Source organism: Mandrillus leucophaeus, unplaced genomic scaffold (assembly GCF_000951045.1).
Source record: "Mandrillus leucophaeus isolate KB7577 unplaced genomic scaffold, Mleu.le_1.0 Scaffold658, whole genome shotgun sequence".
Classification (NCBI taxonomy): domain Eukaryota; kingdom Metazoa; phylum Chordata; class Mammalia; order Primates; family Cercopithecidae; genus Mandrillus; species Mandrillus leucophaeus.
The window spans coordinates 756654-768478 of record NW_012107119.1 but is presented as its reverse complement, the minus strand read 5'-3'; positions in this window follow the sequence as shown (position 1 = coordinate 768478).

Below are 11825 nucleotides of genomic sequence, written 5' to 3'. Positions count from 1 at the left end.
TAGCCCCCTCCTAAGGATTTAAGCTGACAGCAAAGAACAGGTCTAATTTCCTCTGGTCGTGGGAGGAGACCAACCACAGAGGCAGGGCCTGGCCTCGGCCCATGCAGAGGTGCCTGGGGGTTGTTGAAATGAGGGCAAGCTTCCTTAACCAAAGGTTCTGGCAACCCCCTCAAGGCACCCCTTCTCTTCCCTGTGACTGAGCACTTGGGTGCTGACCTTTTCAGGTCTTTGCCTGTCAAAAGCTTGCCTTTGGCCCAATCATAGCTTCTCACTCCCTTTAAACAAAGAGAGTAGAGACCATTGGCGTCTCCAAACGTGCTCTCTGCCTTTTGAAGCTTTGAGGGACCGCACTGGCATAAATCAAAGGAGAGAGAGAGAGAGAGCTCATTCATTTAGCTGATCAAAAAAAAACCCACTGTCATCATGTCACATACAGGAGTTTATTCTTTTAATAGCTTAATTCTTTGCCCGTTAAGAAAGGAATTGTTCCAGGGCACTCATTCCATACTGTATATTAGCCATTTCATTTTTCACAGATGGAAAAAAGTACCTTTCCACACATGATTAATTTTGCAGTTGAATACCAGAAGAGCCGACCATGTGCTGGCTTTGGGCCATCCATCAGCAATCTAACATCTGTAATCTAGCCACAACGAGTCACTGTTAACATCACGAACAAATCATGGCTGGTTCATGGTCTGAGCAGTTTATGGGCCTTGTGTGGACAGAGCTTGCATTCTCCCCAGCGATTCGAAAATAAGGATGATCTGAAGTAAGGAAAGCTGCGTATGAAAAGAGGGCTCACAGAAGTTTGTCTTTAAAACATTCCTATTCCATTCTTACCAAGGAGAGTTCAGAGCTCTGCCCTCTTCCTCCTTAAAGGAGAATATCAGGGAGAGAACAGTGGGGCTTAGACTTTAGAAAAGAGGGGGAAAGCATGATTAGAACAGTTTGAATTAACTAGAATCAGAACAATGGCATAAACACTTTTTTTTTTTTTACACTTATTTTCTGCCATGGATCTGAATTGTGCAAAAGAATTATCACTCACTGCAAGTGCCAGTGTGAACACTTTCCATCAGATGCTCCAACAGCACAATGTGTCATGGAGCCAGGCGGACTGGGTTCGAGTCCCAGTTCCCCAGCAGAACAGTTGTCTTTGGATGCATCACTTAGCCTCTCTCACCTCCTGCTTTCTCCAGGAGCGTAATATCCAACTCACACAGTTGTTGTGAGGTTTCACAGGGCAGTGGTACCATATGTGCGAGGCATCTGACACTTAGTAGGTGCTGCTGGAACTTATGTTTCTGTTGTTTCCTCCTCTTTCCTCAGAGAACAAGGTGTCTCTGCCAGGATTAACAGATCAGGACAACCTTTCTGGAAGTTTAGCTGAAGGGCAGATCCTTTAGAGGAACATGAATAGCTTTATAAATTGCCTTCAAAAGTAGCATCAAATCCTTCAGTCAGTTTTAAAGGAACTGTTTACCGCTGCATATGGCAGTCATTATTTGGAATAATAAACCCTCTGAGAATCTGAACATTCATGGGCCAACAGATGGGTCAACCTGCTTCGCAATTTAACAAAGTAATTTATTTCAATCATCGGGACAGGGCATGTGAAGATTACTAATTCAGTTCACAAGCAAAAGCAGCAAACACCACTTGGTTGCTGAATTGTGCAGCCATTATGGTAATGCACACCTGTTCAGTTGGTTTTGGGACAGTCTTCATTTCGATTAGTGTTTCGTTTTCCTCAAAGGTATGTATTAAATTGCTGTAGATTCTTCTGCCGAAATGCATGTGCTAATTGGTGTCAGGATGAGATAAAGATCTCAGTGAAAATTTATACTGTAGTGTAGATAAAATTAAGGTCATCAAAGTTGACTTTGAGAAGTAGAACAGGTGTATCAGAAGTATATTCTTATAATAATTGGGCAATGTGGTGTTCTTTCTTTTTGAAGCATTCTGCCCAGGGTTTATTGGGGAAGAAAAAAAGCCGGGATTATTTTTCTCTCGTCTTCAAATCTGCTTAAATCTCCCAAATCTTGACTTTATCTGTCTTAATCCATGCTCACTCTGGAGCCAAAGGAAGAGAGAAATAGAAACTATGGTCAGAGAGCTTCTCTGGGAAAGTTTCTATAAGCTCAAAAGTGGAATCCAAGATGCTAAAAAGAACTGGGTGGTATTCCCCTTGATAGTTCTCATCTCCTCTCCCCCAACCCCAACACTGAGTTGGACAGAACTTCTCTGATAATGTCAGGAAGCTTCACACAAACGATGGCGCCTGGTTTGCATTTGAGAGCTGCCATATGTTAATTACAATTACTAATCCCACTAATCCTAACAAAACACAAGACTGTTTTGTTGCCCTTTTTGAAAGGAAGATACTTGTTTTCTTCTATAAAATTGTTCTCCACTTTGATGTCTGTACTTATTTTACTTCAATATAGACGAGTTTCCTTTCTTACTATCCCTCCCACGTTATTCAATTTTTGGTTACCTTCTTTCTGCCAGAGGTTAGATTAGCTACTGGAATTTCAACTAAGCAGAACACAATTCTATCCCTCATGCAGGCATGAAGACGGACAGGGAGGCAGCAGTTATAACTCAGTGAAAATATTTCTACAATTGGAGGTAAATGCAGATTATGAGAGGATCCCTTGTCAGTGTTCTTAGAAGGCACTTCTATAGTATTTTCACATTTCCATGTATATTAGAGCAGTAAATTAATATATCAATAGGGCTGCAAAATTGCGATATTTTTTAAAGTTTGTATTTATCAAACTTCAACACCCACACGAATTCAAGGACTGTACACATTAACTCATCATCTCAGGCCATTTGTGCTGCTATTATACAACAAAATACTCAAGACTGGGTAATTTACAAAGAATAGAAATTTAGTCCTCATAGTTTTGTGGGCTACAAGGTTCAAAATCAAAGTGCCAGCAGGTTTCGTGTCTGGTGAAACCCTGTCTCTGCTTCCAAGATGGCGCCTTGTTGCTGCGTCCTCCAGAGGGATGAACTCTGTGTCTTCACATGGCAGAAGAACAGAAGAGCAAAAAGACCCTAAGCTAGTTCCCTCCAGCTCTTTTATCAGGCACTAATCCATTCATGAGGGCATGATTTAATCATTTCCCAAAAAGCCCCATCTTTTAATATCACCCCCATGGGGACTAACCTATGAATTTCAGGAACCATTCAGATCACGGCACTCATTAAAGGCAATGTCAAAAGTCTCAGTTTGAGAAATTCACGAATATGAGGCCTGGGCCAAATGGCCCTCCTTCTCCCCCATCCCCACCCCTACCTAACAGCTCTGCATTGCAGCTCCCTCTTGGTTTCATTTGGACGTCTCATCTGCCTAACTCCCTAACTCCTGCCCTGCCCCTCCCAAGGCTCAAAATATCTTAAACCCAGTTTTTTACCTTGCCCTGAATGAGCAAATCAGTTCTTCCTCGTAAAGTCTCTCCTTCTATAAATGGCCACAACTGTATTGTCATCCACTTTGCACTCCTGCTTCATCATCGTTCCTTAAAATTTGAAAAGTTGTTGGCTCTCCCTCTGCCCTATGCCCTGAACTCTTCCTGTCCTGTCCCTCCTCACTGTCATTTTCCTTATTTAGGACTCTACCATTCACTTGGGTGGTTATCATGCCTTCCACGAGGTCTCTCCTCTTCCTGCCTCGCACCAACATATTCCACCCCTACCCACTTGGTAAATTGATCCTTTTGGCACCGAGATATCTTCTGGCTTCCCATTGCCCACAGAATTAAACAGACACTTACCAGCCTGAGAGCTAAAACTCTCTCTGGAATAGCCCAACTCTTATCCCTCCCTCCACATACTCTAGGCACAAGATAAACAAGAATACTGACTATTCCACAAACACATCTCTGTCTCTCCACCTCTGAGTATTTACATATGCCACTGCTCTGCCTGCAATGCCATCCTGGAGATTCTGCTTGCTGAAACTCTATCCTTCCTTTAAAGTCCACTTCAAAAGCTTCAGGAAACCTTCCCTCCTCCCCAACCCCCTGTATAGTGCTCCCTCTTTAGAACACTAGTAGCTCTTTGATTCTTTTAGTATCTTATGGCTCTTACTTAATTTCTAATGTACCTATTCCACAAATACCTAGCAAGCATCTGTTAGGAGCTAGAGAATCTGGCAGGTGCTGGGGTTAAATGAGATAGCAAGGATCCCTTTCCTCACAGAATTCATAGTCTAATGAAAGAGGCTGACAAGGAAACAGACAATTCTCATAGGGTGACGAAGCAGGAGAGTGTTTGATGGTAGCAGAGAAAAGGGCTGCTCCATAAACTGGGGCACAAGGGCAGAAGAATTCACAAATATCCCCCTCCGTTATCTCTATTTTCATTTATACCTTCTAGGTGGACCTGTTCTTGAGGGAAACTGGCTCATATCGCTGCATGTCCTTGAAGTCTAAGTATTGTGCCTACTCATCAGCACTTACAACTTTGGAAAGATGTTTTTGCACAAAGCACCTGAGTCTGAAATTTGCGAAGCTCCCTTTGAGAGGTGAAGCAGGCTAGGCTTCTGGGTCGGGTGGAGGCTTGGAGAACTTTTCTGTCTAGCTAAAGGATTGTAAATGCACCAATCAGTGCTCTGTATCTAGCTAAAGTTTTGTAAACACACCAATCGGTGCTCTGTGTCTAGCTAATTGGGTGGGGACCTGGAGAACTTTTCTGTCTAGCTAAAGGGTTGTAAATGCACCAATGGGCACTCTGTAAAAACGGACCAATCAGTCCTCTGTGAAATGGACCAATCAGCACTCCATAAAATGGACCAATCAGCAGGATGTGGGTGGGGCCAAATGAGGGAATAAAAGTAGGCCACCCGGGCCTGCAGCTGCAACAAGTGTGGGTCGGCATTTTCACCGTGGGGGGTTTGTTTGCTGCTGTTCACTGTCTGGGTCACTATGTCCTTTATGAGCTGTAACACTCACTGCAAAGGTCTGTGGTTTTGTCAGCAAACCACAAACCCACTGGAAGGAAAAAATTCCGGTCGCATCTGAACATCTGAGGGAAACATCTCCAGACACGCCATCTTTAAGAATTGTTAACACTAATTGCGAGGGTGTGGAGCTTCATTCTTGAAGTCAGCGAGACCAAGAACCCATCGGAAGGAACAGATTCCGGACACACCTTGTGGGGAATGAAAGTCCCAGGGGAAAAAAATAAAATAGAGTAAAATGTCAAAAGGGTTTTTTCCTTTTTTTTTTTTTTTTTGAGTAGGAGTCTCGCTGTCGCCCAGGCCGGAGTGCAGTGGTGCGATCTCGGCTCACTGCAAGCCTCGCTTCCCCGGTTCATGTCATTCTCCTGCCCCAGACTGCCGAGTAGGTGGGACTACAGGCGACCACCCCACGCCTGGCTAATTTTTTGTGTTTTTAGGAGAGACAGGGTTTCACCGTGTTAGGATGGTCTCGATCTCCTGATCTCGTGATCCGCCCGCTTCCGCCTCACAAAGTGCTGGGAGTACAGGCGTGAGCCACCACGCCTGGCCGCCAAAAGGATTTTTGACTCCAAAGCTTGAGCTCTTTCCGAGAGCTTTAATTAGTTAACTTGCTGTCTCCATAATTAGTTCCATTTTACAACTTTCACAAAAAAGACCACAGGCTTAGGAGCTAGGAGCTGATACCACAAAACAGTGTCTGAAGTCAAGGGCTTTCCTGCACCTGTTAGTCACCTCAGAAACACCCCAGTACCCATAGCAGAGTGCTTGACAGAGTGTCCACAGTCAGGGTTGGATAAGCCAGTACTAAGCACTGTCCATGTTGGAATGAGGAGAAAGAGTTTAATCTTGTAAAGTGCTGGCTGGGATCTAAGGACTGGCAGTTGTTCGCCAAACCCTTTCTTTTCCCTCCTGGGACAACTAGTCTGCAGTTCCCACTTCCCTTCAGCTCACTTAGTCACATGATCGAGTTCTAGCCAATGGAATGTCCCTGTCCTAACGGGCCACTTCTAGGCCGCACACTCTTTCTCCTTGTTGCAAAGCTCCCTGTAGAAGATGGCAGAGACAGAGGTGGCACTGTCAGTGTCTCTGCACCTCTATGCTTGCATGTGGCACACCACGTTGAACTGTTAAGTGAGCAAGAAAAAAAGCTCCCTCTGTGCTAAGCCGCTGGAACTTGGAGTTTATTTGTTGAACACCTGGCATAACACTAACTGATACAATCCACGTTATGTTGTGTTCAGAAAATGAGGACAAAAAGGCAAAACATCTCTAATTGGCTGGGAAGCCAGACTTGCTTCAGGTGGGCTGGTTGCCTTGTTTCTCTGAGTGCCTTCGGTGGTCCTTTGGAAACTCACTTTTTTGGAGTAAAGTAGGGTAGGTTCAATAGTATATTTGAAGTTTTCATGTGTTAAATTAAAAAGAAATTTGTAATTCGTGGATGCAAATTCTTCATAGCTTTCACAACTGAAGAAAAATTTCCAGATGTTTCACAAAGCACTAAAATACTGTACATTGTTTTCTTTTTCAATGGGAAATTATTCACAGGGCAATAAAAGGTTGTTTTTTCAGTAAACAGATTATGTTTCAGTCTGCGGTGTGAACACTTAAATGGAACGATGCAATATGCCACTTTTTAAAAGAGGGTTTTAAACATGTCAGTACAAACTTTTCAATCCTCTGTCCCATAAATTCAACTTTTTAAAATGAAATCAACCTGAGCCCTGTGAAAGCTCATACTGCTATATCAAAACCAGTGAAATTTGCCTGTTTATTGCCACCTATGGAATGTGGCAAAGAAACATTCTTTTCACATGGGACAATTTCTTCAACTTTACACCAAGTGAAATTTAATTGCTTTTCACTTCCTGGAATCATTAGGCATTAGTTCTCCTGGAGGCGGAGCGAAAGGAGAAGCTGAAAAATAAGTCTGTGTTTAATACATTTCACCTTGGAATTTTATCCTCCTTCCCTCTACTACTGGTTATGCGGCAAGTTACAGGCTGGGAAGCCACTTCGGAAACATTTAGGAGTTCTCATCAACACAGGTACATTGACACTCATGTCTCAACCAATATTGTCAGTGAAACAATTGGAATGTCAGGTTCTTCCGAGTTAGCGTTTTGAGATGTTTTTGTCTTAACAAAAGAGTAGTAAGTGCAGTAGCAAGTAAGCAAACAGAAGCCCGAGCAAAGCCTTCTCCAGTGTATGGTTGTATCACAACACAGGAAAAGCAGAATTGTACAGAACAAGTATAGTTTAGTAATTTAATTCACATCACAGCAGACTGTTTCACTCCTCAAAGGTATTCACGGGTCTTTTTATATTTAATTGTAAATCATATATTAAAGTTTCTCATAGAGTATTTGAATGCAGTTTATGGTAATTACCTAACAAAGAGGATGAGAAGGGATAAAATTAAAGACCCTTGTTAAAGTGACTGTCAGAAATGCGGATGAACAATCTGCAAAGACACGGAAGACGAAGGGAGAGCGGGAGTCAGTGGGAAGGAACACAGTGCGTCAGGTCACATCCATGTTGTAATGCGAGGTATCCTCATGCTACATGGTGAATGTCTTTCTTCAGTTTTTGGGATCCTCACCCCATGATAATGTGCAAAATGCTCGTGGTCATTACAAGACAGGACATTGCTATTAGTTGGTTGAGACCTGAAGACTCTCACATAATATCACGCTTTGGGAGGCACCAAAGATGAATACTGGAAAATGTAGGATGGAAATTGAAAACTGTACAAAGGAGGAACATAGCATGACTTTTTCTTGGGGTAGATATGGAAGAAGAGAGATGATTAAGTGAGAGCAGCACTTTCTCTATGGGCAAGAATTCCCAGGTGTACACATACTGGTTTTGCAGTTCAGTAGAACTGGATTCTGAGCATCCTATAAATCTTAGTTGTTGTTTTTTTTTTTCAAAACAGTGGCAACCATTCTTTCTTAATGGATAACTACATACTCTGTGTGTGTGTGTGTGCGCGTGTGTGCACGTGATGAAGAAAATAATTATCCCCCACTCAAGAGTTTTAAAATGTGGATAATTTTGGTGCTGAAAACCCGACTTGATTAACGTCTCTATATTTTATTATGTTTAATTATCTAGACCTTTAATTTATTTGAAGCCATATTTTCAAGATCGGACTAGAGGACATATTTTATTTAACTTTTGTTAGCTCAATCCAAAGATTATAAATATTTAGACCAGTGGTTTTGGGACCCCAACTGTTGTGTGGGAGTCATACAACTGTTGGGGAGCCCTGGCCCTCCTAAGTCTGCAACCAACCAAAATCCCTTGGCCTCTTCACTTTCTCTACCTTACAACCAATAGACTGTAAAGATTTTTCCCCTCTGAAACAGTTTGATCTGTACTAAATTTCATCTGAATGTAAAGTTTAGTCAGGAGGGGTTTTGCCTTGTTAAAAACTCTCTTGCATAGTGAAGGAATGTTTTTTGAGCACCTATATATAGTTCTATTCTGGGCTTTGGGGAGGTTACAGTAGTCAAACAGACCTAATCTTTGCATTTTTGACTAAGTGGGAGATGGACATTGAACAGCAGGCTACTTCAATAGCTTGTTAGCTATTTACTGTTGTGGTCAGTGTGACAAAGGATGCCTGTGGAGTCTGAGTGTGTATGAGGTAGAGCTGGGCAAAACATCCTCAAGAAAGTGAATCTTATGCTGCGACTTCAAGGTTAAGTAGCATTTGGCCAGAAAAAAACAGTCACAGGAAGCATCTTGGGCAGAGTCTTTGTTCAGGGTGGCTAGAGATGGGCAGTGTGGCAGAAGAGTAGGCTGAAGCAGGTGATTAAGTGGGTGGGGAGGGGCTGGTCCTGCAGAAGGTGGAGTGCAGTGGCAGGAAGTTGGTGCCTATTAGTAGAGCAAGAAGTTTGAAATGGGCTTTGCCTAAATAAATGTTGCTTGCAAAGATTTTAGCCTGTCCATCCTTGCTGGGGTGGGTTTGGGGTTGGAGGGGATGGTCCAGCGTTTTCACCTGGGCCTGATTTTTTCTTTTTTAATTTTAATTTTAATTTTTTTTAGAGACAGGGTTTTGCTCTGTCACCTAGGCTAGAGTGCAGTGACATGATCATAGCTCTGTGCAGCCTTGAACTCCTGGGCTTAAGCAATCCTCCTGCCTCAGCCTCTCAAGTAACTGGGATTACAGGTGAGAATGACCATGTCCAGCTAATGTTTTTTTCTTTGCAGAGATAGGGTCTCGCTGTGTTGCCCAGGCTGGTCTCAAACTCCTGGCCTGAAGCAATCCTTATCTTCCTGTCTTGGCCTCCCAAAGTATTGAGATTGTAGGCATGAACCACATTTGTCCTCTGACCTATTCTTCATGGGGTTGCAAGCAGAGCCCTGTGGGCCATGGCAGGAATTTGTATAATATCCTAAGATCAATGAGAAGCTACTAGACAGTTTTAATGAGAAGTGTGAGGTATTTATCAAGTGCTGTCAAGTTCTAATGTTGAGGACTTGGATGAGGTTTGGCAAAGAGCATCGAAATATCTGAGTGTGTTTTTAACAAGTCATGACAATTAACTTTTTAAAAACTGTGTAAAGGAGGAAGGGCCTGGTTAAACATGATGACATTTGATCTGCCTCATTCTTGTTCAACCTAACAGCATGTAACTGTGTTAAAGAGAATATAACTCAGTATTAGTATCTGTAATAGTAGTAGACGGTGGCTGTTTTGAACCAACTAATTTTTGCAGTTATCTCACTCCTAAAAATACATGTTCTTGGTCAAGTACAGAGGTTCATGCCTGAAATCCCAGCATTTTGGAGGCTGAGGCAGAAGGATCACTTGAAGCCAGAAGTTTGAGAACAACCTGGGCAACAAAGTGAGACCTTGTCCCTATAAAAAATTAAAAATTACCTGGATATGGTGGCATGCATCTGTAATCCTAGTGAGTTGGGAGGCTGAGGCAGGAGGATCCCTTGAGCCCAGGAGTTTGAGGCTACAGTGAGCTGTGATCATACCACCACACTCCAGCTTAGGTGACAGAGCAAGACCTTGTCTCTAAAAAAAAAGAAAAAACATGTTCTCAAAAGAAGCTCATGGTGGGAGGAGCAGAAACCAATGCTGACATATCAGTCTTTGATATGGAGGTACAGTAGGCAGACATGAATTTTCCTAGATTAAAAACAAATGTGTAATGTGTAATGAAAGTTGAAATATAAAGAATTTCTCCATTTATCTTCTTGACTAAAGAGGGAAAAAGATCGTACACATTGTAGATCATTTGAATTTTAGGTTGATGATTTGAAACATTTTTATAATAATTCAGTGTCTCTTTTTGAATATCCAGATGTTAATAATGGTTCCCTGCTATGTGATTAGAAATGAATCTGCCAAGGAAAAATGAAGCCCTTTTCTCCTGGGGGAAGTTGAGTAACTTCTGTTATTTTCCCAGGCTTCCTGGGGAAGTCTATCAACATATGAATAAATGATGGGAACCGGAGTCTGACTGGTCACCATGGAATTATCAGCCTTGTTTTCTGAGTTTGACCTTAGTTATTTACACACTCAGCTTGAAATACGGCAAATGTAGTCACTTTTCAGCTATTTCATTCCTTGAAATCTAATAGACCTTTAAGCGTTTAAGACGGAAAAGGCTGTGCTATTTTCATAAAGGTTTCTGCTGTCATTGGTTGTGAAGGCCGTGACTTTTGCCCAAATAAAGAAATAAGATGAGAACTGGGGATTCCCTCTTCTCTATTAAATTTTTCTTGGGAGAGAGAGAAAAAAATCATCCTCTTGAAAAAGAAGCAACATTTAAAAGCTACAAATCTCTCTTAGAGATAGAAACCCAGTAACTAACTTGGATGGATGATTTTTGTTTTATTGTTGCATTTCGGATATGCTACCTGTTTTAATTTTTTCTTTAACACTGAAGATTCCATGCTAGGGTTGTCTTAGGTCTAGGTATTTCCAAATCATTACATTCAAGCATTAAAACACTCCCCTTGGCCTTTAGAAACATCGTGATAGTCTTCCTTTACACTGAGGGGCTAAAGCACTTCTGGTATAATGCCTAAACATAAAGATACATCTGCAATGACCTCTTCCCATATGGGACTCTTTATTCAGTCCACCAACATTTATTGACAGGATTTTTAGGGATTTGTTGACAAATGAGATCTTGTTTTGGCAAAATAAAAACTTATCATCTGAGAAATGAGGAGATCATTGCTTTTTAAGCAGCATTTATAGGACATTTAATATGTATAGCATTTTGCAAAGGAGCAGAAGGTAATAACATTAATAACAATAGGTGGCATTGGGAGCTACCATTTGTTGCATACAATGAGCCAGGCATTGAGGTAAGTGCATTACATAGTTTGGCTTATTTTTTCCTCCAGCACTCTTTTGGGGTAAGTACTATTATCTCTATTAATGGATGAGGAAACTGAGGCTCACTAAAGTTTAGTAATTTGCCTAACACCATACGGCTAATGACAAAGGCAGCACACAGTCCTAGGAAATTTGTTTCCAGAGTCAAGAACCTTCTAGATCAGAGGCTTCCAACTGTGGTTCATGGACTGTTTTCTGGGAACCCATGAGATCAAAGTATTTTCATATTAACAGTAAGAGGTTACTTGCCTTTCTGTGCTGACATTTGCACTAAGGGTGCAGAAGCAATGGCAGGCAAACTGCTGCTGCTTAGCACGAATCGAAGTGTTAAAATCAAGTTGTGCTAGTGGTCCTTGTGTTCTTCACTGCCATGTGCTTGTGGGGAGATAAAAAAGACAATTTCTCTTAACAACATCCTTGATGAAGGAGTAAGAAATTATTAATTTTTCTAAACCTTGACCCTGATGAAAAAATTTTAAAACA